At 42.8% G+C, this 26,815-nt stretch overlaps 1 non-coding gene and 1 pseudogene across 1 annotated transcript; both read right to left on the bottom strand.

Annotated features, from left to right (window-relative positions):
- Positions 1-12,607: 12,607 nt before the first annotated feature.
- Positions 12,608-12,709, bottom strand: LOC141417003 (U6 spliceosomal RNA). The gene has a single exon (XR_012441638.1). It is a non-coding gene; the product is annotated as a U6 spliceosomal RNA (small nuclear RNA).
- A 2,027-nt stretch (positions 12,710-14,736) lies between these two features.
- Positions 14,737-19,244, bottom strand: LOC141416088 (zinc finger translocation-associated protein-like; annotated as a pseudogene).
- Positions 19,245-26,815: the final 7,571 nt, after the last annotated feature.

The raw sequence follows: 26,815 nt of genomic DNA on the forward strand, positions 1-26,815 counted from the left end.
TATTGGTGTTGTACAAATAACAAATCTTGATGTCAAGGACTCACAGTCCAGTGCTGGGGAGAGATGTGGTTCCAATCTGATGCTGATCAGGAAGCACATGACAAAGTCATGAGCACAGATTTTATAAGCACTTAGGAGATGGTGTTTGGGCATCACCCAAAAAGAAGTGACTAAATCTTCTGTGGGAAGAAAATGTCCAGGTCTGTGCAGAGCAAGCCACACTGAAGCTATGTCTTAAGAGAAATAGACCTTTGCCAGGTGGAGAAGCAGTGGACAGGGAACCCAGGCAGAGAGAAGTGCCAAGAAGCAAGAAGTTGCAATTGTACACCCTGGGTCAAGGATTCTCAACTGTGGGCAATGTTTCACAACCCCATGAGGACATTGGTGTTGTTTGGAGATATTTTTGTTTGTCACCACTGATCAGATGCTATAGCTGGAGAGACCAGGGATGCTACTGAAAATCTTAGAAGGCGCAGAACAGCACCTAAGAATGAATGATGAGATCCTAAGTGTGAATAGGCTTGAGGTTGGGGAATCTGCACTAGAACATGGGAAAACATGGAAGGCCTGTAAACACAACATATAGGCTCCACGTTACCTATTTCGTCACTTCTTGAAGGCTCTTATTGTAAAGCCATTCATCCTCTATAATCTCAGAGGTCAGAACAGTAAGGAAATGTAAGGACTGCCTTCTGAAGGAGTTACACACAGGTGCTGACACTTAAGTGAGTCAAAATTCAAATGGTTCCAAAAGAGTGGCCAAGACTCTGGAAACAGGTGCTATTTGAGGAACACAGACTCCACTTACCAAAGTGCATGGCTCCTCCTTCATTTCTCATGATAAACCTGCAAGGGCTCCACCAAAGACCCAAGCCCACTTATGGGGCCATTCACTACGGTTATAGTTTTGGTTTCGAATGTACCTTAGAGGCCCATGTGTTAAAGGTGAGGTTCCCAGCCAATTGGACTATTGGAAGGTGGTGGAACTATTAGAAGTAGAGCCCAGTGGGAAGGCTTAGGTCATTTGATGTGTGGCCTTGAATGGATTCTGGCACCCTGGTCTTCCTGTATCTCATATCCATTAAGTGGTCATGGAGCTCACTCCCCCACCTGCTTCTCCATGGTGCGCTGCCCCACGTTCAAGGTAATGGAGTCAGTTGGTCATAAATTGAAAATAAACCTTTCCTGTCTTTGAATTGATTTACTCTAAGTAATTTTTTGGTCATATTGGAGTTTGAATTCAGAGCCTCACACCTGCTAGGTAGGAACTCTACCACTTGAGCAAATCCACAGGCATTTCCTGTATTGGGTATTTGAATAATAGGATCTCATGACCTATTTGCCTGAACTTAAACAGCGATCCTCATGATCTCTGTTTCTGCAGTACCTAGGATAACAGCCTCTGGCACCCGGCACATCTGAGATATTTTATCTGAGGTTAAACTAACCAAAATTTGACTAACTACATGTTTTGAAATTGATATTTTTTATGATTATGATTTTTCCTTCTATTACAGAGGTGGAAGGGAGAGGGAAAAAGGGTCAGTAGGACAGGAAAAAAGTTCTAACCCAGGCCCATCAAAAAATTAAAAAACAATGAGTTATGAGGTAATATAAACATTAATGGTCATGAGATTGATTTAATCATACACACACACACACACACACACACACACACACACATATCATGTGTACTCCATAACTGTATAAAGTTCTGGTTAGGCAAATGAAAATATTATCAATAATACATTTTATAAAACAAATCATCACAAAAATAAATAGTACATAAAATTAGTGGCATGAATCACACTTACAATGTTGTACAACTCACAACTCTATCTAGAGCTGAAAATTTCCATTACCCCCAAAGGAAACCCTGTACCCAATAGCAGTCACTCCCCACTGTCCCTTTGCTCCAGCCACCACTACCTGTCAGCTGCTTTAAATTTCTATAAACATGTACACCACTCACCATAGTCAGAAAACAACCCAGATGTCTATCCACTGAAGTGTATCCATCTAGTGACATGTTTGGCTATAAAAGAAAATGTCACTATGTAGATGAATCTTGAAACCTGATGTAACAAAATAAATGAGACACAAGAGACAGCATGTTGCTCATGCCTGAAATCCTAACTACTGAGGAGGCAGAGATCTGGAGGATTAAGGTTTGAAGACACTTCAGGAAAATAGATCTCGAGACTATCTGGAAAATACCCAACACAAAACAGGTGTCTGGTGGAGTGGCTCAAGTGGTATATCTGTCTAGGAAGCATTAGATCCTGAGTTCAAACCCCAGTACCATCAAAACCAAAAAGTCCACATGTTGTAGGACTTACAAACAGAAATAGAAAGCAGAACAATGGTGTACTGTTTTGAACTTTACACTGTCTAATTTTGTTCATTTTATTTTATTTTTGACAGTACTCGAATTTGAACTCAACGAACAGTACTTGCTGGGCAAGTGCTTTACCACTTGAGCCACGCCTCCAGTCCTATTGCTTTAGGTTATTTTTCATACAGTGTCTTGCTCTTTGCCTGAGCCAGCTATGGATGTAATCCTTCTACCTATTCCAATGCATACCAGGGGTGACAGGAATTGACCACAGGACCTAGCTTATTGTTGTGATGGTGTCTCATTAACTTTTGGCTTGGTGTGTATCTCAGCCATGCTAGGCTGCCTCCTCCTCATCCTCCTCTCCTATGCCTTCATTGTGACTACCCTCTGGAAGATCCCATCAGCTGAAGGGTGGCACAAAGCCTTCTTCACCTGTGAATCCCACCTCACTGTGGTGATCGTGCACTATGGCTTTGCTTCTGTCATCTACCTCAAAACCAAGGGGCCCCAGTCCCTGGAAGGAGACACTTTGATGGGCATCACCTACATAGTCCTCACACCCTTTCTTGGTCCCATCATATTCAGTCTGAGAACAAGGAACTCAAGACCACCATGAAGAAGACTTTGCTGAGCAAACTCTACCCAGAAAAAAAAAAACAACTAGGAATCACTAAATTGGGTTACCAAATTCTGTTAGAGAAACATTCCATCAACACATATTCATGTTTATTTTTTTTAATTCTTTCCAATTGAGAAAAACGTTTGTAAATCAGATTTTAAAGTTGTCTGCAAGGGTACTCAACATAGGGATTTATTTTGGATAGAAGGATGCATGTTTGAGATAACACAGGGAAAACCAAATTTAACTATTTCTACCTGCTACAGTATATTTAGTCAGAAACAAACATTTAATTCTTCTCAGTCTGCCCAAACCCAGTGTCATCTAATATTTCCAACAACACAAACCCATTATACAATGAGAAATTGAAGGTTTTGTGCTGCACCTCTACCTGGCAGCATGAGGTAGGTATATCTCAGATTTATCAATCTACCAAAGATTTCTTCAGATTACTGCAGCAGAGCAAAAAACACCCTAAGTATGAGCACTGCCCACTCCTATGCAATAGGAATGAGAAAGCGCAATAGACAGATTGCTAGGCAAATATTGAGTAAACTTTGAGGTATGAAGTGTGAATCATGGACAATTGTAGACAGACAGAGATGTGTACTTGGTAAATTAAGGGGAAAAGTCCCATTCAGAAATATTGTGCACATGGGCCATCAAAGAAATCTCTGCTGTAGAAGGACTGAAACATGAGCCCCAAATAAAATTTTCTTCCTTTAACTTGTTTTTTTCTTAGGTATTTTCTCACAGGAATGCAGAGCCACCACTCTTCACTATTCAAGACTCCAGTAACTGAGGGATTACTAACCAGATCATGAGGAAGGAGGACAGTGTTTAAGGGTCCTACATGTAGGTACACTGAAAATTGACAGGCTTTGTACAGTAGTGGCAGAAATCACAATCTCTTTAATATACAAGATGAGGACAAACTGGCATCTAGTTACAACACACATTGTAATTCCTTCTCGTCCATGAGAATAAAGTACACATTGAATGGGGTAGATACAACATGAACACTTTCAGAAGTCACAAACAACTTGTGCATGTAAGGTCAGCATGTTTCCTTATAAAGAAAAAGAAAACACCATAAAAATGGATGGGCATCTTTAAATGTATGAGTATTAATGGTCAGGCTTCAAGATTGTCAAAATAGAAACTCTCAGAATTATTTTGGCTCTTTCAAGGAATGGTGTGTAACTAACTGCTCCTAGATATGATTGCCTGCAGTTGGCTTCTGGAAAAAATCAATAGCATAGAAAAGGAAAGTTGCTTGATTAAAGAGGCTAAGGAGAAGAACAAAGCAAACTAATGAACGCCCAGGTTACTGGCACCTAGCACTATGGTGGGTCGAAGGGAATTCTGCCCTTGGAGGAGTTAAAGTTGACAGAGAAAGAATCACAGCATAGTAAAGAAGACTGCACATTGAAGGAAAAGAGTGAATGAACAGGTGATCTGAAGTCTGTACAATGAGGTAGCTCTGGAGAACAAATTTATTGAAGGTCAGAGCAAACCTTGATTGCTATAGTCAAGAGCCATCTGGAGAAAGGTCCTATTGTTAGGGAATGAACTGCCCTTGGGATCACCAGCCCCAGCAGAATCACACTGCAGGGTCCCTATGTACAAGCAACCTTTCTGCACTTACTGAGATGCAATGGCCATGTGAACCATTTGTGGCTATTGGGGAGTGTCTCTGACACAAACACCCATACAGTTTTAGGCTTCATGGGCTGTGAGAGAAATGGAGTGCAGTACAGCCAATCAGCAACACTGCCCTCTGCATTGTGATGCCAGGCCAGATGTGGATTTTTTCTCAAAGGAGTTGGACCAGGAGATCTGCTTGGGAGGAGACTAGATAGTCACTCACTCCCAACAAGCCTCAGATCCAATACAGAATTGAGAGCTTCATTTGTTCTCCGTACCCTTGGTGAATTCCAGCAATGCACTGTGGTTTGGGCTTTGGTAATATTCCTAAGCACACAGTCTGAAAAGGTTCAGGGTACATTTACACCTGCATGGAATGTGCACCTTCTGTCAAACCTTGGTTGGCAAGAAGTGTGCCCTGCAAGCTGACATATGCCACAGCTGAATATGGAACCTAAAAGACTCCAGAGAGAAAATGCCTCAGCTGTCACATCAGTATTTTACTAACATGTTCAGTGAAAAAGGTGACTTGCAGTCTACAGCCTGCTGTAGCTCATTTGGTGACATCTGAGACAAATTAGAAGTACTTGCATGAGAGACTGACAATCTCCCTTGCAGATTCCAACCTTACAAGACCTGGGTGAAATGTTATCACCCAGAGGAATTTTGGCTAGTTTATTTTTCCCTATCTATTCTTTTATCTTTATTAGTGATTTCTCATAGTTTTTCTTTTATTTTTTTGTTTGTTCGAAAAGCAGGATAGTTTTCAAGATTGAAAGTATAAAGTGGGAGACTAGATCCACCAGAGATGGGAGGGGTCCCAAGAGAGGCTGCCCCTTCCTTTTATCTCATTTCATTATTTTTTTCTATAACTGGTCTTTTCCTCCTCTCTGTCATTTTCCCTTCTGCATTTTATCCCCTTTTATAATTTGTATTTTTAAAAAATTTTTCCTTTGCATTCTACTTTGTGTTTTTTGTCTATTTACTCTTCAGTGATTCTTCTTCCCCTTTCTGGTCCTGGGGATCAAAAAGAGGGCTCTTTGCCCATTAGGCCGGTGTTCTGCCTAACAGATATTCAACCAGCTCAGCTGAGAGTAATTTACCCCAAAGAGGTCACAACCCAGTCTCATTTGTACTCTGCTGTATGCTTTAAACTAAGGGAAATCCTAGCTACTTGGGAGGCAGAGATTGGAAAGATCTGGCCTCAAAGCCAGCCTGGACAAAATGTTTGCAAGAACATCATTTCAACCAATGACTACATGGGTGCTACCCACCTGTCATCCCAGCTTTATGGGGAATCATAAATAGGAAGGTGACAGAGCAGGTCGTCCTTGGGATGAAGCAAAAGTCTACCTAAAAATAACCAGTGCAAAGGACTGGGGCATGGGTCAAGTGGAAGAGTGCTGCCTAGGAGGCATCACTGGACTCTGCATTGGGAAGAGATGCCAGATGCATATTTTTTCTCAAAGGTGTGGGAGGCCCTGAGTTCAACCCCCAGTAGTGCCCCAAACCAGCAACAAACAATAAAAACCAGTGGGGATGTAACACCTAGCTGTATCAGAACTTTCAGCACAATTGGAGCAGCACATATCAGAATCACTTTCAAGTAAAATATTGAAATAAACAGTGTCCATGGAATACACACCACCTAAAAGTGTTTTCCATGCCCATTGTAGGACTTACCTCAGATCATGTTCACCACATATTCTCTGGTCTATATCACACAATCCTAAATTACCAAGGGACTCCACTCTTGGGAGACATAGGAGAACATGAGTTTCCCAGGCATTCACATAGAACGCCTTTTGTCATGATTCACTAATCACAGCTGAGAAGCCACAGGGAGATTATACAATAAAGTCCAACTGGAATTAAAAGAACACTAGAAAACAAACCAATCCTCCAATACACATAAGAGAACAAGGGGTATTTATCCCAACAGATAGCAATGTGTATGCAGCAATCATATACAAGAAATATGCACCTTTTAAAATTCATAATTCTATAAGAATGAATTCCAAGCATATTGAAATGGATGAAGTGCCAGATTAAGAATTCAAAAGATATTTTTTAAGGATTAATGAACTCTAGGAGAATGCAAAGAAATAACGGATGACCATGTTGTACATGAAACAGAAATTCTAGAAGGAAATAGAGATTTTGAGAAAGAACCAAAGAGAAGTCTTGGAAAACAAAAACTGTGTCAGTCAAATAAAACTGCAGTTCAAGGCCACAGCAATAGACAAGATCAAGAAGAACAAAGAAGCCAGGTGCCAGTGGCTCAGGCGTGTAATCCTAGCTATTGAGGAGGCAGAGATCGGAGGATTTTGGTTCTAAGCCAGCCAGGGAAAATAGTTCATGAGATCCTATCTTGAAAAAACTCATCACAAACAAGGGGCTGGTGCAGTGGCTCAAGGTGTAGGCCCTGAGTTCAAGTCCCCAGTACTGCAATAATTTTTTTAAAAAGAGCATAGAATATCAAAGATAAAAGATAAGTCTGATGAACTATCACATTCTGACCGTGACAAAGAGAAAATGGAAGAAACAATGAACATAAAATACTGGATATCTTTGACGCCATTCAAAGACCACAGTTGCATGCAATCATAACATATGACAGAGAAGAGTTATAAGATAAAGAAACAGAAATCCTATCCAATGAAATAATAGCTGACATTTCCCCTAATCTTTGTGAGATTACAGATTTTGTTGTTTCAGATTTGTATTGACTGAATGATTGCTGGTAGTGGAGTTTGAACTCAGAGCCCCAAAATTGCTAGGCAGGCACTCTACCACTTGGAGACACTGCACCAGACCTCCCCAAAACTTGGCAAAGATTTGGACATCCAGGCAAAGGAGTCATTTAGAACCCCAGGAGCTGATGCTTCCCCTTCTGTCACCCCTGTTCTTCCCCACCTACTTTTTTGTGGTAATGGGGCTTGAACATGGGGCCTTCACCTTCAGGCAGCCCACCAGCTCTATTTTTGTGATGTGTTTTTTGAGACAGTGTCTTGCAACTATTTGCCTGTGCTGGCTTAGAACCATAATTCTCCTGATCTCTGCCTTCTGAATAGCAAGGAATACAGCCATGGACCATAGGCACTTGGCACTTCTCCCATTTTTGATATACGTCTAGAGAACTATTTGCTCAGGGATCGCTTGGAATTGAAATCCTCCTGATAGCTGCCTCCTGAGTAACTAGGATTATAAAGTGTTAGCGACCTGTACAAGGCTTGTGTTTATGTTTTTGAGGTTTTTTCTTTTTGGGGGAGTACTGAGGTTTGAATTCAGGTCTTTTCACTTGCAGTACACATGCTCTATTGCTCTGCTTATTTTGGAGATGGGATTGCGATTCTAAACCAGTCCAAACAGTTGGAGACCCTGTCTCAAAAAATCCCATCACAAAAGGGCTGAAGTGTGGAGTGGCTAAGGTGTAGGCCCTGAATTCAAATCCCAGCACCACAAAAAAAGAAAAAAGAGCATCACAGCATGTGACTAAAGAATACAACAAATAACAAAGGAACACAAGATTGAAAGGAAAAAGTCTGTAATGAAAGTGAAGACGGCAGACTAGTACCATCCACCAATCATCTAGCATCTCTAGGAGATAAATGTTTTAATTGAAGAAAATAATTTTTCAAATATTACTGGAAAAGTAAGTACTTCATTGACATCCAGAATGTGTCTTACTATGTAGCCCAAACTGGCCTAGAACTCGTGTTCTTCCTGTCTCTGCTTTCCAAGTTCTGAGATTATAGATGTGCACTACCATGCATGACTCCTAAACGATACAATTGCTTGATGATTGCTGGTGCAAAACTCTGAGAAACACTGTGATTCTTGCCAGTTGACACTCTTTGGCACCATCGTCCTCTCTGTCATTGACTCATATATTCCATCTTGGGTCATCATTTGTAGGTAGTGATGTTGTCTCTTCTTTCCAATATTTATGCAATTTTTTTCTTCTTCTTCCCTTATAGCACAACGCACAGCTTACAGGTCAGTGTGAAAAGAGCAGAAACAGCAGTGAGTGTCCTTGGGTTCTTCCTGATCCTAAAATGCATGTAAGTTTCTCCATTCAGCATGCTGTGTACTAGTTTCCTGGTACTTAGGTAAGCAAGTCCCTTTTTATTCTGTGTTCTGAAGAGGCCTTTTAAAACTCAATAGAAATTACGTTTTAGAAAACACATTTTTTCCAAGAATGGAGTAATCAAGATATTTTTTGTTGGTGGGTAGTATGAGTCCTATGATAGGTTTTCTCATGCTGAGCCCCTTGTCATTAATAAGATTAACCACCCCCTGTCAGTCATGATAAACACTGTGTTAACACACATTTGTCCTTGACTAGGAAATTTTTACCCTGCATTTTACAATATTGCATGCATACATAGCTGAAATAGATCTATATCCCCCTTAATCTCCTTTTTTCTTTGTAGGACTGGGGTTTGAACTCGGCTTCATGCTTGCAAAGTAGGCACTCTTCCACATGAGGCACACCTTTAGTCTATTTTACTCTGGTTATTTTAGAGATGGGGGTCTCATGAACTATTTGCCCAGGCTTTCCTCAAACCTCAATCCTCCTGCTCTCAGCTTCCCAAGTAGCTAGGATACAAGTGTGAGTCACTGACACCCAGCTTCATAAACATTTTCTTTGGCGGTGCTAAGGTTTGAACTCAGGGCCTGGAGCTTGCTAGGCAGTCACTTGACCACTTGAACCATACCCCCCAGCCCTTTTTGTGTGTGTTGGGTAATTTTGAGATAGAGTCTCCTAAACTATTTGCCCAGGGCCTCGGACCTTGATCATAGCTAGGATTATAGATGTAAGCCACCAGTATCTGGCATTATTTTCTTCATAAAATGTTTTGATAAATAAATGGAAATCTGGACTGATGGAGTTGCCTAGCAAGCCTGAAGTCTTGAGTTCAAACCCCAGTATCACCAAACAAAGAAAAAAAGCTTTATATTCCCTCAAACTACTATTTTAGGAAAAAATGTTAATTACTTAAATTATCAGTTAATTCTACATATTGTTAATTAATTTTATGATTTATTGTTGAAACAATATACCTATATAATAATATACTTTGCATGAAGAACATATAAACCCCACAGAATGGGAGAAAATCTGCGCCAGCTACACATCAGATATAGGATTAGTACCCAGAATATACAAAGAGTTAAAAAAAAAAGTTAAACACCAAAATAACAAATAATCCATTTAATAAATGGGGAAATGAATTACATAGTTCTCAGAAGTACAAATGGTTAATAAACACATGAATAAATTTTCAGCATCCTTAGCCATAAAGGAAATGCAAATCAAAACCACACTGAGATTCCATCTCACCCCAGTCAGAATGGCTATCATTAAGAAACAAACATCAACAAATGCTGGTGAGGATGCAGGGAAAAACAGAACCCTCAAACAATGTGGGTGAGAATGTAAATTATTGCAGCCACTGTGGACATCAGTATGGAAGTTCATCAAAAATTTACAACCAGCTGGGCACCAGTGGTTCATGCCTGTAATCCTAGCTACTCAAGAGGCAGAGATCGGGATCGTGGTTCAAAGCCAGTCTGGTCATACAATTCAAAAGACCCTATCTCAAAAAATATCACAAAAAAGTAGGGCCGGTCAAGTGTGGCTCAAGGTATAGGCCCTGACTTAAAACCCTGACACCACACAAAAAAATTTACAACTGGATCTCTATACCATTTGGGTATATAGCTGAAGGAGTGTAAATCAACATATAAGAGTATAAGTCAGCTTTCATGTTTATTGCAGCTGTCTTCACAATAGCCATGTTTTACAATCAGCTTCCAGACCCAACAATCAATGAGTGGATAAAGAAAATGTGGTACATATACACAATGGAGTATTATTCAATCGTAAAGAAGAATGAAATTATGCTATTAGCAGGAAAATGGATGGACCTGGAGGTCATCATGTTGAGCGACATAAGACAAGCCCAAAGAGCCAAGTGTCATGTTTTCACTCATGCGGAATCTACACACAAAACTGCCAATGATGATGATGGGGAGGAGGAAGCATGAGTGTAAAAGGGAGTCTGGGAAGGGGGAATCAGGCGGAAGAGAGTGGGGAAGGGAGAAAGACTGTATGGAGGTATAAAAATGATCAAAGTACTTATAAACACACACACACACACCCACACACACATATATATGTATATGTGTATATATACATTCATGTAGAGGTGGAATAATGAAACCCACCAAATACTATTTGGGAAAGGGGATGGAGAGAGGAGGGTTATGGGAATATTATGAACTTGTTCAAAGTACACTGTACTCATGTATAGAATTATCACAATGAAACCTCCTTGTACTGAAACTTCCTTGTACTGTTAATCTATCGTAATAAAAAATGAGAAAAAAATCAGATTTGAACAGCTATTCCTTTCCTAGGATTTGTGATTTTCAGCATTTCAATCTATATAATACTTTTGCTTTGAAATTAAAAGTTTTCTTATGTCCTAACAAAGGTCAGTTTTGTTTGTTTGTTTGATTGTTTTGTGGTACTGGGGTTTGAACTCTGGACCTCACACTTGCTAGGCAGGCCCCCTACCACTTGAACCACTTCACCAACTATGTGTTGCTTATTTTCAAGATGGTTTCTGGCGATCTATTTACTCAGGTCTGGCTTCAAACCATGATTCCCTCTGATATTCTCCTGAGTGGCTAGGATTACAGATGAACCACTGCCACTTAGCTCAAGCTCAACATTTGAAAAAGGTGTATGTTTGCCTGAAAAACCATTTATTCTCTGTCTTATAAGGTATCTAACTATATCTAGAACTAAAGTCTGAATACTGTTAACTATACAAGATTCCATCAAGATGAGCTGGCAATGTAGCTCAGTGTGCACAAGGCCCTGGATTTGATCCCCAGCACTACAAAGTAAATATAAATAAATAAACCCATCACTCTGAAAATTGGATTTCTGAATTTTGACTTAAAATTTGCAAGTACAGGACTGGAGGCATGGTTCAAGAAGTAGAATGCATGACCTTGAGTTCAAACATCAATACTGCCAAAAAATTAGCAACTATAATAATTTATGTATTGATTATTTATGTATTTACAACTCATTGAAGTTGTGTTGATTATATATTAGCTGATATTCTAAGGAAATAGTTATAGAGATTTTAAAAAATTTATCCTGGTTGGTACAGTGCTCTGCTACCCAGTATAAATATCATTATTTGCATGCCTGTAGGTTTGTGTGGCTTTTTAAAGTTCAGTATACATTTAAAAACTGAAAGATTTCCTTACATCCAAAATAATCAGACTGTACTTGCAGATTAAATTGATTATGCCTCAATGTCATGCAGACCTATCATTCAAACTATAATCAACATGTTCTCTGTTGTCTAAAAGACACAAGAATGACTGGTTTATTTAAATGACAATCCAATCATTTTTTCCAGTGAAAGTGATAGTAAAGTCTATTAAGAAAGGATTACACATCCAGGCACCCATGGATCATACCTGTAATCCTAGCTACTTGGGAGGCTGAGATCAGGAGTGTCATAGTTCAAGCCAGCGCAGGCAAATAATTTGAGCGACCCCCCCACCCCCAAAATAACCAGAGCAAAATGGACTGGAGGTGTGGCTCAAAGTGTAGAGCACCTGTTTTACAAGCACAAGCTGAGTTCAAACACTAGTCCTACCAAAAGAAAAAAAAGTAATACACTTCCAATAGGCTGAAAGCAGGTCATCTCTAGAGTGAGAATGAGGGTGGTCAATAACCCAGTCCTATGTCATGTATAACATTTGATTGCCATGCCCTTGAATTTCTCCCCACTCTATTAACCACCCTGATACACTGATGTGAACAGACACTTTTCTACTGCTTTTTGCTGATTGTCATTAAGCTTGTTCATTGATATTCTGTGCAAGGACTGTTATCTGGTGTTCCTTTTGTCACAGTATTGGAAATAGACACGTTTATAGGCAGATACCTGCATTGTTTAGTACTTTTCTAACATATGGAACGCTTCACTAAATTACATGTCCTCCTTGCACAGGGGCCATGCTCATCTCTGAATCATTCCAATTTTAGCATATGTTCTGCTGAAGAGAACACTTCTGCAGCATTTTGACATCTTCCTTCCTAGATCTCCTAGGCTTGCTTTTATGTTTATACCCTAAATCAGCAACATTACCCAGATCTGTGCAATAGAAGTTATGAACACCAGTAAGCAAGTTCCTAGAAAACACGTGAGAAATCCTTGACACTTCAAGTGTGAACCTTGAATTCTGGTACACAGAGGTGTCTTCAGGGTTGGTTCAAGTAAACAAGTCCCACTGTGAGATACTGTGTGCTGTATGACAATGGCACATTACATGGGCCACCAAGGAAATCTCTACTGTATAGGGGCAATGATTGTGGAGCCCAGGATGAAATTTATGTCATGGTCATACAGGCTTAAGCTCACCTGTTTCTCCATGAAGAGAGACTTAAGGTTGATCCCACTGAATGGAATTTATAATTAGTTTAAAATAGCAATTTTTGTGTTTACATAGCAAACTACACATCATTTGTCCTGAAGCATGAATTCAGTCTTTCTCTGTCACTTAGGCAGTAAAAACATCCTGGGGCACATGAAGTGGCAGGAAGTGGGGAACACTTTCACTCCTTCCTCATTTGACAGGGAATTCTGAGACTTAAAAGTTGTGTGAATCATCCAAGATTACACAGCATTGAAGAACCAGCCTTCCAATATAGGTCAGTTTTTTTTTCATGGAACTGGGGTTTGAACTCAGGACTTTGCACCTGCAAAGCAGGTGCTCTACTGCTTGAGCCACACCTCCAGTCATTTACTCACCACCTTCCCTTCATACATCCACTGTTTTTCTTAAAAGTTTTGAGCCAGGTACCAGTGGCTCCTGCCTATAATCCTAGCTACTCAGGAGGTAGAGATCAAGAGGATCAGGGTTTGAAGCCAGCCCTGGAAAGTAGTTTGCAAGACCCTATCTCAAAAAAAAAACAACACAAAAAATGGGTGGTGGAGCGCCTCAGGTGTAGGCCCTGAGTTCAAACCTCAGTATCCACATCCCCAAAAAACTTTTTTGAGACAGGAACTCAGTATGTAGCCTAGTCTGGACTCGAAGACTCAGTCTTCCTACCTCCACCTTCCAAGTGCTGGTATTATAGGTGGGTGCTACCAAGCCTGCCCAAATCTCTAACTCTTGAATATTCCATTACCGTTATCATTGGTTCTCTGTTTCTGTCTCTCTCATTGTCTCTTTTTCCCCAGAGTCTTCCCTAGCTCAGAAAGCATCAAGTCAAGGTAAATTCTTTGGAAGTATTCTTGCCTCCACTTTCTTTTTTCACACTCCATGTCAAATCCACCAGCAAGGCAAGGTTGGCTCTCTGTCCAAAGTGTATCTATAACCTGGCCCTTCTCACTGCCTCTACTACTACCATCCTGGTTTAGGTGATCATCCTCATACATGGATGGTTTTCACAGTTTCTGAGCTGTTATCCCCACCTCCAGCCCTCCTCATCTACCCCGCATTCTCAATAACGATTGAAGTTGAGCCTTTCCTCCACTCAGAACTGTGGTATGGCTTCCTGTCCTACTTAGTAAATAATCAAACATTCTTACTGAGCCCCAAATCCTTATAGCTGGGTCCCCACTACTTCTCTGACTTCACTTTTCCCTTCTTTGGCCACTCTACTCTTGTATCTTGAACTTCCCTCCAACACACCAAGCATTTTCCTGTCTTGAGACTTTTGCCCATTCGCTACCCTCTTGCTGAAACATTCAGCTGTGGACATGTCTCCTCCTCTACTGCCTAAAACTTCTTGCCTGAATATCAGAGCTCGGTGCTAACTCTGCGGGAGGCCGCTGTGGCTTCTCGGAAAAGGTAGGGCCCCGAGCGAGGAGGGAGGGACGGGGCTGCGGGGCCGAGGGCGCTTCCCGCAGCGCATGGATGGGCTCATGCATCCAAGTGCACTGTGGCCCCACCCAATCCCAATCTCCGCCCCGCCGACCCGGCCAGCGGGATCGCGGGGGGCGACGGCTGCCAAGGCCGCCTGAAGCGCTGGTGCGGGACAAGGGGGTCCCCAGGCCAAGGGCCAGGCCCTACCAGGCCCGCGAGCCGGCTACGCCTGACACCCGGCGCCCGGCTTGGGGTCCGCTCCGCCGTCGCGCGGCCCCGGGGCGGGTGGCCCGAAGCCCTCGTGGCCGTAACCGCGCAGCGCCGCCTCCTGCTAGGCCTCCAGGATGGTGTGGCGCTCCTCGGGAGAGAAGTCCATGGAGAAGGGGTGACCTGCAGGATGTGCCGCTTGAAGGTGCTCACCTTGAGCGTGGCCAGCGCGCCCCCGCACACCGCGCACACCTGGCCGCGCCGGCCTCCATCGTCGTCCATCAGGTAGGTGTCGCCCCGCCAGCGCGGCTGGTTGTTCCGCAGCTGCTCCCGGACTCCTGGCCGTCCCCATCATCCTCCTCTTCCTCGGCGGGCCGCTCCAACGGAGTCCCCGGAGATAACGGGACGTCGCCTGGGCCCTTGGGCGGGCAAGCTTGGAGGCTGACCCCTCCTCCTCCTCCTCCTCCTCAGCCCCTGGGCCCCCAGCCCCAGGTGGGCATCCCAGCTGTTGCTGATGACTTCCTCTCCCGGGGGGGACTCCAGTGCAGGGAGTAGGGGTGCTTCTGGCGGAAGTGCTGCTTGATGGTGCTGAGTTTGAGGGTGGCCCGCAAGCTGCAGCACACCATGCCATGCCGGGCGGGGTTGACGTCCTGCAGGTTCTCCAGCCGCCAGTGGTCCTGGAAGTAGCGCCGGTGATCACGGCCAGGGATGCGACTCTTTCCAGGCCTCGAGACCTTGGCCTCACAATGGTTAGCCTATTTCCTGCCTGAAGATGCTGTTCCCCTGGCCCTGGAGAAGGGCAGGGGGCTCCTCCTCCAGGACCCCAATGCACCCCCGTCCAGCTGAAGATCTTGTCTGCCGCCGTCCTCCTCGGGCCTATGCAAGCTGATGGAAGCTTCCTCTATGACCCACTCCTAATGTAGTCTTAAAACAACCCATACATTATCTGCTAAGGGTGTGTACTAGCTATTTATGGGTACCCAAATGAGAAAGAACTAAAATGTACATAAACATGTTCACACAATAGACTACATGCAGCTTGTTTATATTTGCAATTAACAATTTCACATGCTTCAGGTCTCCACCTACACATCACCACCTTCAGAGTCCTTCTGAAAACCTCCCTGATTTAGTTTTGCACTACACTGAGCTCCCACAGTCCTGGGATTCTCTTATGATTCTGACCAAGTAGCAAAAAAACCCAAAAAACAAAAAACAAAAAAAACCAAAACTCAATGAGAAAACCCACCCCTAACCAAAACAATTCTGTAAGAGCTGATGCACAAAGACCTACCAAGGCTATGTGCACAAAAAGAATCAGGTGACCAGGAGACAGTGGATCATATCTGTAATTCTTGCTACTTCAGAAGTTGAGATTGGGAGGATGGAGATTCAAGGCGGGCCCAGGCAAAAAGTCTGTGAGACCCTCTCTCCAAAAAAACCAGAACAAATGGACTGAAGATGTGGCTCAAGTGATAGAAAGCCTGCCTTGTGAGCACAAAGCCCTGAGTTCAAGCCTATCTCACTGGACCAAAAAAATCAGGCAAACATAACAGCACCACAGGAAAATTAAAGTTCCATTAATGAACCCCTTAGAAATGGAGAAACAGGAAATAAAAAGGTGCGAGAGAGACAGAATGAACACAATGGAGGAGATAACATACAAGAAATGTGAGTTTAATGATAAAGAAACAGCTGGAAGAGGAGCTCAGCGATAGGCCAGTTACCCAGCATTAGGACTAGGGCTTGATTGCACAGAACCACAAAAGGTAGGGGAGGGCAATCAAATAAATGTTTGAGGAAAGAAGAAAATGGTCAGGCACTGGTGGCTCATGCCTGTAATCCTAGCTACTCAGGAGGCAGAGATCAGGATTGTGGTTTAAAGCCAGCCCAGGTTAAAGTTTGCAAACCCCTAACTTGAAAAAATATCCAGCACAAAAAGGGCTGCTGACACTCTACTCAAGTGGTAGAGTGTCAACCTAGCAAGCACAAGACCCTGAGTTCAAATCCCAGTACCACCCAGAAAAATGAATTAAAAATACAGCAGATGGATTTAGAGGCCTGGCCCATGGCATGGGTAGTAGAGTGCCTGCCTTGCATGTGTGAAGCCCGAGTTCATCCCAGTACCACAAACAAAAAAAGAGAAGACAGCTTGAACACCAGGATCAATCATATAGAAAACTTATGGAATTCCAATGAAGTCATTTGGTATTAGCAATAAGATGAATAAAAAGCAAAAAAGAAGTGAAAAAAAATCAAGAGAGTGTAAAGAGTATAGGAAACACCATCAAATCCAATACACCAACTAGGAGAGTATAAAAGAAACAGAGATGCAGAAATGTTATGTTAAGAAATAGTATCTAAAACTGTCCACATCTTGGGAAGAATACAAATACCCAGTTTCAGGAAGTCAAAATACTCTAACCAAGATCAATTAAAAGACTACACTGTCATTTGTAGATCATGGACAGATTTTGTCGCAAATTCTTTATAACTTACTTGACAAAAGGTGTGGTCCTTATGATATGTGGCAAGTCTAGTCTCTTTTGATCAGTAATAGACATATTGCACTAAAATTTAAAATGTTCTAGCAATTTAACATGAAAAGTAAAATTTACACGACTAAGAAACACCTTTATCGGAATGCACATATTAGAGACTAGACATAAAAGAAAATCTCAACAAACATGAGTTAGATGTAATCTGATTATAATTGTGTATTTGCAGACATCTCAGAAAAAAAAGTTAACATCTGCTAATTTACAATCTATCTGAAAACAGTTAATGTTCCAAAAAACATTTACAGAAATCTTTTTTTTTTTTCTGTACTGGGGTTTGAAGTCAGGGCCTACACCTTGAGCAACTCCACCAGCCCCTGTTTCTTTTGAAGAGTTTTTTTGAGATAGGGTCTCACAAACTATATGCCTAGGTTGGCTTTGAACTTCAATCCTCCTGATCTCTACCTCCTGAGTAGCCAGGGGTACAGGCATGAGTCACCAGTGTCCAGCTTACGGAAATCGTATTTAAAGAAAATATACATTTAAGCTGGGAAGTCAGTGGCTCATGTCTAGCTATTTGGAAGGCAAGAGATCACGAGGATCGCAGTTGAAGTCAGCCCCCAGACAGTTCACAACTCTATCTTGAAAAAGCCCATCACACACACACACACACAAAAAGGGGCTTGTGGAGTGGCTCAAATGTAAGAGTGCCTACCTAGCAAGTGCGAGGCACAGTATATATACAGTTCTAGATGAAAGCAAAATCTTATTAGCTGAGTGGACTTAAAAGACAGTGCTCATTAAACTCAAACACAATTGCTTTAACAAAACATAATGAATTATGTCACCTTAATGCACTTAATTTCTTATAATGAGTTATTGTTGGGGACAGAGTCTTGTTGGTCACCAATTTACAAGCTTAAGTGATTCTCTTGCCTTAGCGTCTCATGATGGGACTACAGACAGCACCATGCCAAGCTTATAGCTTATGTTAAAGAGTAAAAATTAGAAACACATAGTCCATAGTTGTTTTAGAATGGGCCATGGAGGCCAGGTGCAGGAGCTTATACCACTAATCCTAAGTAGTTTTCTTTTCTTTTGGGAGTACTGGAGTTTGAACTCAGGGCCTAACACTTTTTAGGCAGGTATTCTACCACTTGACCCAACCCCCAGCTCTCTAGCTACTCTTAGATGATTGAGAGAGAATATCGTATTGGAGGCCAGCCTGGATAAAAAGAGAGTTAGCTAGACCCCCATCTCAACATAAAAAGTGGATGTGGTGGTGCAATCCTGTTATACCAGCTATGGAGGAGGGGTAAGTAGGGTGACCATGGTCCAAGCCAGCCCAGGCAAAATACACAAAACCCTACCTGAAAAATAAATGAGGCATTGCTCAGGTAGTAGAAAACCTGCTTAGCAAGTATGAGACCCTGAGTTCAAATGCCAGTACTGAATTAAAAAAAAGAGGCTAGTGATAAAATATATAACTTTTAGTAGATTCCCTTTAGGTTCTGTATTTTCTGGAGCACTGCACAAATTAACTAGAACCAACCTCTTCATATTGCTCACTTTTCACATTTTCATAGAAACATGTAACTCCCAGTCTTTTGACAACCAAGCTATGACACTGACTATCTGGTAACTCGTTTGACTTTGGGCATTTATTCTGTATTTCACAGGAACTCTCCCCAGCTGTTACTGTTTTGCACTGAGACAAACATTCATGTTAGCTCAAAACGCTGTGTTTTACTGATTTCATAGAAACATGTATCTCCAGTTCTTACACAAACCTAGGTAGAAGTTTGACTATCTGGGAACAAATTTAACTCTGGGTATTTAGTCTGTATTTCACAGGAATTATCTCCACCTGGTGGGATGGCGCTGGACTCCTGGAGGAAGAGTCAGGGCAGGGGGCAGGGTGACAGTCCTGTTGATCAGCAGTTCCTGGGGAGCCAGGGTCAGGGGTTGCTCTGCTGCGGAGCTGCGGCCCCCAGGAGGACGTCGCGTGCGCTGGGCTGGCGGACATGCGGGACACAGCCTGCTGCTTGATGTCGGGGCACTTGCGCGGCCCGCCGCTGGAGGGCGCTAGCCCCACCTGGTGGCCGCGGTCAGGACCGCCTTCGCCACCACTGCTGACCCACGGGCTGCCGCGGGCGCTCAGGGACGCCTTCCGCCGCTGCGGCGAGGGTGCACCGGGTCCAACGAGGGCCGCAGGAGCTCCGCCACCGAGCCTCGGGAGGGACAATCAGGAAGCTCCGGCCCGAAGCAGTGGGGGTGCCTGAACCCCAGTCAATGAAGATGAAAGAAAAAAAAATTTAGAAACAAAGCCCCAAATCAAAAAACCCCAAATTGCCCGACATCTCTTCTTTGAATTAATATAAACGGGAGATGTTTATTTTTAAAAAGTTCCTTTCCTTTGTTTACGAAAGTTCTTAGAAAACTTACAAATTCCTAAAAACAATCGGCAAGACGATTAAGTCGGTCGTGTGGCCTGGTTGCGCTCTCTTGACTCAGCGGTGTCCCTGCCCCGCTGTCGCTGCGGCTGTCACCTTGGCGCAGGGGCTGGGGCGGTGGCACCAGGTGAGAATGGCCGCGGTGGTGGCGCAGAGTCCCAGGGGCGCCGCGGAGCAGGGCACAGGGACAGGGGGCGCCCGCCACCACCGCAGTTCCCCACGCTCCCGCAACGGCGCTCGCTGTCTCCGGAGGGATTTCCCTATGTGAGGCTCTCTAAGCCTAACCTTCACAGGTTTTCTTCATGTGTGCACGGTACAGATTGAATCCAGCCAATGTCTACGTGCCCAATCCAAAATGCTGTCCTGAAAATGCTCCGCCCCCCACAAAACCCAAGTTACAACTTCAGAAAGACAAAACACCTGTCCACATCTGCACCTGGGTCTCCTGCTCCATGCTGCTCAGCGGATTCTCACTGTCAACACTCCTGCTGAGCTTCAGGACCCGAGGGACAGAGGGCAGCTGCCAGAAAGCGCCAAGGGGACCCTCAGTGCACGCCCTTTGCAGCCTAGGATGCCTTAGCTTTCTTGCCAGGTGCCGGTGGCTCACTCCTATAGCCTACTTGGGAGACTGAGATCGGGAGGATCACGGTTCGAGGCCAGCGCAGGGAAACAGCGACATCCCATCTCCAAAATAAGCAGAACAAAATGGACCGGAGTGGTGGTTTAAGCGGTAGAGCACCCACTTCTCAAACGTGAAGCCTTGAGTTCAAACCCCAAAAAGATGGCTAAGTTTGGAGTTCTGGCCTCAGGCCTGTGCCCTTCACTCAAGGTTATTCACCTACTTCGAACTAGCACTGTAAAGTGTATTGAGGGAAAAAATCTCGGTGTTTGGGAAAGGAACCAATAGTCCTTGATCTATCTTGTGTCAAATGCATTAAAAAAAAAGGAAAATAGTAGGACACCTTACTTAGAACTTACATCTTGCAAATAATTCTTTGATAGTACAGAGATGCTAGCACACTATTATTCTCCCTTAGCAAATTCTTAGGTAAGAGAACTAATCAAATGTGAGCTCTCCTCTTTTTCCTCTGCCCCATGGACCCCCTTGACCTTCCTAGTTTACGGTTGTTACCAGGTGCTGTGTCTGGAGATTGCATGTCCAACTTACACATTTAAAATTCTCTCTCTCCTTTCCAGTCCTATAACCAGGCAACCAGGATGCATCTGGTCATTTCTTTTCTTTTCTTTTCTTTTTTGCAGTACTGAGTCTTGAACTCTGGGCCTACAACTTGAGCCACTCCACCAACCCTTTTTTGTGTTGGGTATTTTTGAGATAGGATCTGTTTTCCCAGACTGGCTTCAAAATGTGATCCTCATCTCTGCCTCCCGAGTATCTAGGATTGCAGGCCTCAGCCACCATTACTCCATTTCCTTTTGCTATAACAAGACACCACATACTGGGTACTTCATAAAGAACCTTTCTTTTTCCTTTGGCAGTGCTGGGATTTGAACTCAGGGACTCACACATGCTAACAGGTACTCTACTACTTGAACCACTTTGCAGCCCAAAGAACCTTTTTTTAAATTTCTCATGATTCTTGAGGCTGGAAAGTTTAAGAGCATGGCACCAACATCTGGTGGGGACCTTGAACTGCAGGATAGGTGGTGGAAGGGCAAAAGAGCATGTGTGAGAAGGAAGGAGCAAGAATGTGCTGTAGTGATAACCTGCTCTTCTAACAACGCACCCGCTGCCGTGTTAATAGCATTATTCTGTTACACAGGGCAAATCCCACATGACTCAATCAGCTCTCAAAAGTCTTGCTTTCTCAACAGGTCGCATTGGGGTGCAGTTTCTGATACATTAATGTTGGGGGGCACATTCAATCTTACAATGAATTAATGACTTGAAATCTCTGAGCTGAGGCAGGAAGAGTCCCCAGCAGGTGGACATCTGTTCTTCTCCATGAGTCCCTCTGTGCTGAGCCCCAGAAGCCCTCAATCCAGCAGACTCCCTGTAATGGTTTAAGGTCCTCCGGCATCACTTGGTTTTTAAAAAAACAAATATTTCTCATAATATCTTACAAGCTGTGACTCCACTTTTAGAGCTATTATAAAATAGTTGAGTAAAAGATTCCAGGTAGGCTGGGAAGCAATGCTTCACAAATCATCAGATGGAGTTCTCCCAGGAGGGACACCTCAGATCCTTTAAAAGACTGAGTTGCATTTTCATAGGCAGTGGATAAAATATGATATATACTACCTTTACTATGGTATTCTCTTTAAGCCTTTTTGTAGACAAGTCTCTGAGGCAGAGCACTTGTACAAGTCTTGCGTCTTAGAGGGCACAGTGGAAGAGATGGGCGTGGAGCCAAGTTTAAGCATATTAACCTGTCCTTCTAACTAATGTGTGAAAGTTTGCCTGTCATTCTACTCACCTCTACTCCTGCCTCAACTTTATAAGACCCCCAAGGGCCCTCAACCATTTTGGGATGCTAAGTTCTTCCTCACCATCCCCAGTCATTCCATCAAGAGAATCATTTATCAGCCTGGCATGGTAGCACATGCGTGGGAGTCTTACACAAGGATCATGAGCTTGTGGCCAGTCTAGATTAGATAGGAAATTCAGGCCATCCTGGGCTTCACAGTAAGACCCTGTCTTAAAAAAGGAAGGAACGAATGAATGCTGTGGAAGATGAATGGATAGTAGAGCAGAGTGAGAGTCAGGTGACAGACAAAAGCAAGCAGGAGCCACATTCTACATGCATTGCACGTTATGTTCTTATTTTCTGATTATTTTCCAAAGCAGAAACTGAGGAACAACAAAACTGTCAGTTATCCAACTTTACCAGGCTGTCTGTGTCCAGATTCAGGCTATTGCATACAGTCAAGGAGACTGTACACAATGTCAGGAAGAGAGAGAACCAAGTGCTGGTCAGTCAGAATGGTGCCATTGTGATCAATAGGACTGTACAGACTGACTATGAAACCTACCCCTGATGGCTTCGTCTTTCTCAGCCTCAGTTCCTCTTTCTGGAAGGTGAGTGAGGTTGATAATGTGACTACTCTGAGATGTGACCTGATGATAGATTCCATGCAAATCTTAAGTATCCGAGAGACAAGATTCTTGCTTTGGTAGGAAAAGTTCAGGTTTGTCATCATAATCTGAGAAAGATTTTCTTCACCCTAATATTATTATTTTTCTTTTTAAAATTATCATATTGTTTTACTAGGGGTACATTATCACATTTACAAAAGTTCTTACAATATTATCATATTTGAATTCACCCCCTCCGTCATTCTCCTTTATCCTCCCTTCCCCCATTCCTGGAATAGTTTCAACATGTCTCATTTTTCCATCTTCATACATAATCAGCCTAATTTTTTTTTTGCAGTACCGAGGCTCCGACTCAGGGCCTACACCTTGAGCCACTCCACCAGCCCTTTCTATGTTATGTATTTTCAAGATAGGGTCTCCAAACTATTTGCCCAAGGCTGGCTTTGAACCATGATCCTCCTGATCCCTGCCTCCTGACTAGCTAGGATTACAGATGTGAGCCACCAGTGCCCAGTCAATCAGTCTAATATCTGTTTTTTCAGATGAAGAGAAACTTAACAGAACCCGTAATATTTATAATTCTGAAGATGGTGTCTGGATGTGAAACCAAGGGCTCAAAACTGATCTCCTGTAGGGTAGACACTTAGAGAAGTAGGTCTCTGAGTGGCAGCATCCCCAGCCAATCTCCACTCTACTCATGCACTTGATCTCTGACTCCTTTTCCTTCTGGCTTCCAGGTGCCAGAACTGATAAAGGATATGTTCAGAGGCCCAGAATTCTATGACACACAGTCTCACTGTCAGATCCTTTCCAAATTTCTTGTCATCTAAGGAAATGTATTGTCAATTAACATACACGAGGTAAATTCTGTTGCCCCTAAAATCCAGAACCAGCTCAGTACAGGGCTTTGAGGAGCTTAGCTGAGGGAAGGCCACTGGCCTCTCATTCCAACTGCAAGCTTGTTTCAGTCGGCAATGTGCCGCAGCCTTTTCCCTGGGCTCCTGCTGCTTGAAGGCCCATCATCCTCTGTGGGTTGTCAGGCCCTCCACGGTCTGTCCTCAGTCTGTATTTCAAGGTTTCCCTCTCTCCATGCTCAGCTCACCTCCACGGCTTTGCTCTAACTGTTGTCTCTGTCAGGATTGCTACTAACACATTGCTGGAAGACTTCTTTTTGTGCTTCTCACTCCTCCAGGTAAAATGTTGTCTCTTCCATCAGCCTAATCAATCTTCCGACCCCTCCCTTCACACCTTCACAGCATCTTCGTCTTGCCCTCTTGTATCTTCTCATGAGTCAACAAATATGTGTATTCAAGGACATTTGATACGGGAAGATTCTAGTTATCAAGAACCAGCAATGATGGAGAAGTATGTCATTCTCCTCCCTCAGCTTCCCAGGGCTCAGGTTAGAAAGTTGTGCTGCATCCAGGGATGACAGAGAAATCAGAAGTGGTAGGGAAACCCTGGGGTCTTCAGGAGCTCCATATAATTCAAGGAACCAATCAGGGGCTTAGAGAGGCACCTAGAGGTGATACCTAAAATGAAGTCTAACGCTTATGTACTTAGGATTCAGGTGAGGCAGGTGGACGAGGGGTTGCCATGTAGAGGTGATAGCTTTGCAAAGGCTCAGGTAGACAAAGGTGTGCTGTGTTCAGGGAATATAGTGTTTTCAATGAGCCTGACCTGGAGTTCTGAGGCCTGACTCCATGGGTTCCAACAAGTCAGGTGTAGCCACTTACCCAATCACGCCAATAAAGACAGGAGCAGTGGTGAAGGGCAGAGATGAGGGGATTTGTAAATGCAGCAGGCATCTGTGGGAAGAGGGCCTGTAAGAGTTTAAACCCATCTTCAGAGTACTTACATGAGTTTTGGTTTAACTACAAGTATGAGGGGTATGAGAATTCCAAGAATATTATTATTGTTATTACTACTAAATCTTACAACAAATTTTTTATTCTTTTCTTATTATGCCCTGTTTTTTATTCTTTTGTTATTATACCCTATGTTGGATAATTTAACAAAAATTAATTTTGGGAAAGGATATCCTAATTTCTATATGCTTGTGTCCCCTGTAGCATGGCAAAGTAAGTTGTAATTCACAGATGGGCAGCAATAAACAACAGAGCCCAAGTTACAGCATGAGATCCCCAGACCCCTAGTAAGCATAGGTCACATTGCAGGCTGGCCATCTGGCAGGAGAGCAGGTCAGTGAGAACAGACATACACAGGAGGCAGTCAATGTCTCGACATCCTGCTTACAGTGCAATTTCCTCTGGTTATCTGCAGAGGTGTGTATATGTTTCCATGTTGACACTGATGACAATATGGCACAAAAAAAATCTGGAGGACATGCAAAGGCTTATTACTCAACTAATGCAGAGCTTCACTCTTGTAGATATACAGAACCAAGATCAGGAACAAAGAGGCAAACACAGAGAAGCAATGCTTATTCTGACAGAACCTATAAGCAGAACAAGGGGAGGAAAATGTCAATTATCTCTGAGAAGAAAAATTTGACATAAACCTCTAAAGGGGACCCAGGTTCAGCAGGCCCTATAAGTTATTAGTTTTTATCTCCAGAAACCCTACCAGATTGTGCAGTAACAACCAGAGAAATGTCACGTCCTGCTTCTGAAAGTAGGCAGAAAAGAAGCCACTTTGAAAATTGTGGCTTTCAAAAGTTCAATCGTGAAGAAAAACAAAGTATATCCCCAAATCCCAATCAAATGGGTGATCTTTCTTTTCTTGTTTCTTTTGTCTTTCTCACTCTCTCTCCCCCTCTCCCTCTCAATGGTACTGGCAGGTGAACCCAGCACTTTGCTGGAGATTTCCAAAGCCAAAAGTGGGCTGGCAGAGTAGCTCAAGTGGTAGAGCACCTGCCTAGCAAGTATTAGACTCTGAGTTCAAATCCCAGTACTGCAAAAAAAAAAAGAAAAAGAAAAATCATCTAAAACCAAAGGTTTGGGAGCAAGTGAAAAACCAAACTTTAACCCCTGTCTAAAATCCCTGCCACAACACTGGAAAGGAAAGAATCTAATTTCCATAGGTACCCCATTAGCCTAAATAATAAAATGTCAACTTATTGACATTAACAACAACAAAAAGAATTACAGAGAAGGAGGGAAATACAGCCCAGCAATGAAAAAATTGAGAGAAACCAAGTTTGAGAAACCACAGACAATGAACTCACTAGACAAAGTTTCAAGCATCTATCTTGACTATATTCAAAGAGACTAAGGCAACCATGGTGAAAGAATTAAAAGAAACCAGGAAAAGGTTGTATGAATAATATGACAGCAATAAAGAACTGAAACTTGTCAAAAGGAGCAAGGCATACTATGCTGGGTGCCAGTGGCTCATGCCTGTAACCCTAGCTACTTGAGAGGCTGAGGTTGGGAGGTTTCCCAGGCCAGCCTGGGAAAATAGTTCATGAGTCCCCCATCTCCATCAAAATAACTAGAGCAAAATGGACCGGAGGCATGGCTCAAGGTATATACCACCTGTATTGTAAGTGTAAAGCCCTAGTCCCGCCCAAAAGAAAAAAAAGGAGCCAAGCATAATGGCAAACATCTGTAATTTCAGCATTCAGGAGCCTGAGGCAGGAGATTTTGAGTTTTTTGAGACTAGCATGGGCTAGAGTGAGTTACAGGCCACCTGCAACTATTTAGCAAGACTCTGTCTCAAGAAAACAAAAACAGAAACAAAAAACTCAAAATCAAATCAAAATATAAAAACCCTGAGAAGAACCATATAGAAATTACACAGGTGCAAAACAAGAATTTAAATGAAATTATCGCTCCAGTTACTCAATGACAAGACAAAGAATAAACTTAGGTGAGGTTACCATTGAATTTATGCAGCCTGAAGAAAAGAAAGAAAACAGGATTAAATTGAGATGATGTCACCAGAATATCTACATTGTAAGAATTAGTAAAAGGTCTCTTGGAGAGAAGTTAGAACTCTGATCTCATAAAGAACAGAATATCAGACAAGAATTAAATGGCCACAATAAATGCTTTGGTTCTTACTTCCTGTATTCACAATAATATGTTTGTTCATATTGTTACTATCGATAATATACTGGCTGGTTGT

This window comes from Castor canadensis, chromosome 14 (assembly GCF_047511655.1).
Source record: "Castor canadensis chromosome 14, mCasCan1.hap1v2, whole genome shotgun sequence".
Lineage (NCBI taxonomy): Eukaryota > Metazoa > Chordata > Mammalia > Rodentia > Castoridae > Castor > Castor canadensis.